At 40.0% G+C, this 5,525-nt stretch overlaps 1 pseudogene; it reads right to left on the reverse strand.

The window, feature by feature from the left end:
* Positions 1-3,740: 3,740 nt before the first annotated feature.
* On the reverse strand, positions 3,741-4,109 carry LOC110194603 (biogenesis of lysosome-related organelles complex 1 subunit 2 pseudogene; annotated as a pseudogene).
* Between the last annotated feature and the right edge of the window lie 1,416 nt (positions 4,110-5,525).

A 5,525-nucleotide genomic window follows, 5' to 3' on the forward strand; every position in this document is an offset into this window, starting at 1 on the left:
CATTAGCTTAAAATATCCCATCAAGCTTGGAGAATTAAAGAGCAGGACAGAAGCTTGGGAAAAAAAGATAAACTAAGCTGTAGCTGCTATAGTGATATTCAAATGAGTAGAGGTGAGAGAAACATCTGCCACCTCCTCACTCTTCTCTTTGCCAAGCTTGGCTTTCCACTCTTTAGGGACTTACTCAAGCACGCCTAATAAGCTGTTTTCAGTGAACAAGAACTCTTCTGCTGCAAGTGATTATCTGACAATTTGTTGTTCTCTGGGCACCTGGAGCTGAGTAATTTTGCCTTCAGCAGATGATTGCTGTCTTCACAGGGCATGGAGGTGTGTGAGTGGGAGGTGAGTGTTAACCCCCAATTCCATAGTGCTGTGCTGCTTTGCCTTGATTCCAATCTTGCAGTAACTCTTTCCTTCCCAAAGATTTTAGGAAGAGTTAGAGGGAGCCAAAGAGTCCTCTCAGCAAAAGAAGCCCCTTTAAAATTGGTCTAATTTACTGTCAGTCAGTGGGACCAGTTGAAGGTAAGTTACATCAAGATCTTACTTCTCAGTCAGGAGAGATAAGATAGAAAATCATTAGTTACTGGTAGTGTTCAACCAATGTCTAGATTATTTCCTCTCAGCCATGCTGTATAGGGGATCCCTAACCTGGAGGGGAGTCTGGACCAGATGGCCCTTCCAGATCTGGGATTCAATTATTTTGTGCCAGGTAGTACATTAGATTATTCAACTGACTTTGAGTCAGGAACACCTAAGTTTGAATCTTGCCTCGGTTGACTCATCTACAAAATAGGTATTATAATAGTATCTAACTCCTAGTGTGGTTATGAAGGTCAAAGGAGGTAACCTATAGAGCACTTTGCAAATCTTGCAGACTTAGGCAAGTATCTTAACCTGTATCAGTCTCAGTTTTTTCATCTGTAAAATGGGAATAATAGCCCCTATAACATAGGGTTGACATGAGGACCAAATGTAATGACATATATGCAGTGTTTTGCCAGCCTTAAATAGCTATATAAATGTTAACTGCTTCTATCATTATTCTCCCAGCACAGTGCATTGTACAATCCCTTAAGAAATATTTGTTGAATTTGTATGTATTGATCCCATAATTACTTTTGCTAAGCTCTTCCATGAGCTTTGTCTTCTGACTCCTAAATTAGATTTTGTCTTTGGTCCCTGATTCTTTCTCAGACATTCTTTTTTCCAACTCCATTTCCTAATTCCATGTGAAGAAGGTGTAGATTTATTCTGCTTGGCCTAGAACATACTTAACTAGAACCAATGACACAGAGATTGATTTTAGCTCCATATGGGGGGGGGGAACTTCCTAAAATTCCTAACTAAAATGAATTCTAAAAATTAGAACTCTCCAAAAGTGAAATAGATAAACTCAGAAAGTAGTGATTTCCCTATCACCAGAGGTTTCAAAGAAAGGCCAGATGACCATTTAGAGGAAATTATATGTGGGATTCCTATTTCAGGAAGTTAGATGGATTTTGCAATACCTTCCAACTTTATGATTCTATAAATAATCTTCTGTTGGATAATTCCAGCTATAAATGTTATTCCACTTTGAAGGTATTCTCTGTTTTGTCCTCATTTTCTACTTTATGAAAAATCCATTATCAGTCTGTGAGCTGGGATCACAAAGTATATGCCATGCCTGTGAGAAGCAGAGAAGGTTGCATCTCATGATTGGGTTGTGGCAAGACATAGGAACATAGATAAAGAATCTGAAGGCCAGAGAAATGAAGTAACTGACCAAAGGTTCAAAGGCAGAAAACATCTGAGATGGGATTTGAACCCAGGTCTGAGTGAATGGAGCAGGGCACATCAAGAGGTAAGGCAGTGATGCTCATCATAGCCAGGAAGCATCTAGAGACAGATATGTGAAAGCCAAAAAACACTAATTCTTTGGTTAGATCAGAAGTCAAATAGAAACTCGAGAGTGAGCCTAAGTAGAACTTAGAAATGTAGAGCTGAGGGTGCTAGAGTAAGTCTAAAATTGAGTTCCAGCTTAGGACAGAAATGTTAGTCAGGAAGTCAGAGGAAAGCACTATCTTTGGCATACACTATCAGAAAGGTGTATGTCATCCTTTCTGTTACCTAAATGGGAAAAACTCTTAGATTCTTTTATTCAGATACAGGCAAAAATAAGGATAATTCTTCACATTTCTGTAACACTTTTACAACTACAAAGTTGGTCCTTCATAACAACCTTGCAAAGAAGGTAGTACAAATATTGCTCCCATTGGATAATTGATGAAACATATATTTGTAGAGGTTAAATAACTTTCTTGGGGTCACATAGCTACTAAGTACCAGGGTCAGGTCTGACTCTAATCCAAGACTTTTTACACAACACTGCACTAGTCTGACAAGTATTTCCCCAAATATCGCACTTGATAAATCTAAAGTAGCATTCACTTTTCATTTTCTTTGCCTATAGTTGCCTATTTTGAATTGTATTTGAAGGGCTGTCATGTAGAAGATGAATTGTATTTCTGCTTGGCCCAAGGGTAGTACTACAAGCAATTGGTGAAAATTGCTGAGATGCAGATTTAGTCTCAATGTGAGCAAAATCCTTCTAAAAATTAGAGCTCTTTGGGGGTCAGCTAGGTGGCACAGTGGAAAAAGCTCTGACCTAGGAGTCAGGAGGACCTGAGTTCAAATCCAGCCTGAGACACTTGACACTTAAAACTAGCTGTGTGACTTTGGGGAAGTCACTTAACCTCAATTGCTTCACCAAAAAGGTAAAAAAAAAATAGAGCTCTTCAAATGTGCAAAAGACAGTCTCTGGACATCGTAACTTTCTCATCACTGGAGGTCTTCAAGTAGGGGATAACTAGAAAATAGGGGATAACTACACAGAAGATTCTTTATAAGTCACTGGTTGGACTGAGCCTGAGAGGTCCCTTCCAACTCCAAGACTTTGGGATTCTGTGTAATTGCTTTTATATTCTAAGATTTGAGGGAAAGACCTACATTATCCTTTCAAGTGAAGCACATATATTAAAATTGACAAAAAGATCGCTTGATCTGTTCCCCCTTGACTATCAAAATCAAACTCAAAGTTCCAAACCAGAAATTATATATTTCCACCCAAAACAAAGAAATTAACAACAAACAACCTCTCTTACTAACTTCTCTTTCTGTTGAGGGCTCACATTTTTCCAGGCATCCAGGTTCAACTTTTCTCAGACCTTTATGTCACTTGCCATGTGCAATGCCTTACCAAGTTCCTGCATCCACCCCCTTCTGTCTCCTCATAGCACAACCAACCTGTCCAAAACTTTACATTTTTTCACCTGGAATACTAAAATATCTTGCAATTGCTCTTCTTTTTTTTCATAAGTTAGCATTTATTATTTAAGTTGAAGAACAGGTTATGAAGGGGTGGGGGCACATTCATAATAGAGAGTCCATGGTAGAGCCCCGGGGTGAGGGAAGAAGGAGGAGACAGGGAGACTAGAGCCTCTCCTCAGTATCTGCTCTAGAAAGGGTTGATCCTGATTTCTGAGCCTTGGTCCAGGGCGCGCAATGAAACACATGTTAAGATGAAGTTCCAGGGGCGACAGGTTTAGGAAACATCAAGGGGTGGCCAAAGTTACACATCCAGCCAGAGGTAGGGGCTGGGAGTCTCGCTGGATGAGCAGCACCGCCTCCTTTTAGGAATTCCATCCCACTTATTTCAGCTCTTATTCTTGTAGTTAAAGTCTTTGTGCTAAAGAATTTTTTCATCGCCTCTCTAACTTCCTGTACTTTGCTTCTAGTTTCTTTGAACATGCATCCAACGTGTAAGCTGCCTGCTCCAGAGCTGCTACTTACTCCCCAATTAAAGTGATCTGATCCAGATAAGGCTGAAGTGCTGCAGATTTCTGGTTTGAGTCCTTTAGGTTTCTACTTATGTTTACTGCAATATCTTTCATTTCTAGATACTTCAAGCTAGTCAGTTTGTTCATATTTTCCAGAGTTTATAGCTTTCACTGGTGGCTGTCAGCTCACCTGCTAGGTATGTGGCCATTTTGGAGAACATGTCCTGGCACAGTCCCATGATGTCTTCAGGGCTCTGTGGCCTCCTCAGCCGTCTCCACCATGGCATCATCTAGGGGAAGGGAAGAAGGAGAAAGGATGGGGGAGGGGGAGAGAGGTGGAAGGGGAGAAAAGGGCCAGTAATTGCTCTTCTTGCATCCACCCTCTTACACTTCCAATTTATTCATTGCAGAGATGCCAAATCAACAATCCTAAAATCCACGTCTGACTATTTCAGTCCCTTGCTGAGGGATCTACTGTAGCTCCCTTTGCCTTTACACTGCTTTGACATTTAAAGGTTTTCACAATTCAATTACATTCTGTTTTTCAGAATCTCCTGTGTAAGGGCGGGTAGGTGACACAGTGGATAGAGCACTGGCCCTGAAGTCAGGAGGACCTGAGTTCAAATGTGACCTCAGACCAAACACTTGACACTTACTAGCTGTGTGACCCTGGGTAAATCACTTAACCCCAATTGCCTACAAAACAAAAACAAAACAAAACAAAAAAAACCCAGAACCTTCTGTGTAGTCATAATCCCCAATTTTTCTGGCCCCTTCTTGAAGACATCTGGGGATGAGAAAGTTACTAAGTCCAGAGGCTGGCTATTACAATTTTGAAGAGCTCTAATTTTTAGAAGGATTTTACATATTTATAAATTGATTGATTACATATTTCTGTTTTCTTCTTCACATATTCTATGCTACAGGCAAACCAGCCTATTTACTTTCTCATTAACTGCATTCTGTCTCCTGCTTCTGAGTTAGCCCCCATTCCTGGAATGTTCTACATCGAAGGTGTCAAATTCAAATAGAAACAAGGGTCACTACTTCATACAAATGTATCTCTAGAGGTTGTGTAATGACAACTTTAAAATGTGATATTAAATGTGCTTTATTTTATTTTCATTTATTTTGTTGAATATTTCACAGTTACATTTTAATCTGGTTCAGGCTGCACTCAGAGGTGTTATGGGCCACGTGGGGCCTTCATTGCACATGTCTGAAACCTCAGCCCTATATCATCACCTCTGCTACTTGGAATCTCAAGTTCCTTTGAAGCCTCAAGTTCATGACACTTCCTTCAAGACATTGATCCTGACTTCCCCATTTGTTTGTTTCATAACCTCCTATCGCTGCACTTTTCTTCTCTATATATGCTCTCTTTACTTGTCTGTGACCATGTTATATTACTCAGCAGAACATAACCGTTATCAGGTCAAAGATCATTCCCTTTATGTAGATGGATCCCCAGTGATTATCACTGTGTCTGATACATGTTAGGCATTTAATGATCGCTTATTGATTGATTGCTTGATGTTCACCTGTCCCAGCATGGAATCCAGTGTCTTAAACAGAGCTTTAGACAAAAGGTCCTATATCTCTCTGTCACTAATAATTATTGAATCACAAACATTTGGAACTGCAAGTAGCCCAGGAATCTAGTATGTCAAAATCTATAGAATTGAACATGAGACCTGGAAAGGACTT

Source organism: Phascolarctos cinereus, unplaced genomic scaffold (assembly GCF_003287225.1).
Source record: "Phascolarctos cinereus isolate Bilbo 61053 unplaced genomic scaffold, phaCin_HiC Scaffold_4;HRSCAF=312, whole genome shotgun sequence".
Lineage (NCBI taxonomy): Eukaryota > Metazoa > Chordata > Mammalia > Diprotodontia > Phascolarctidae > Phascolarctos > Phascolarctos cinereus.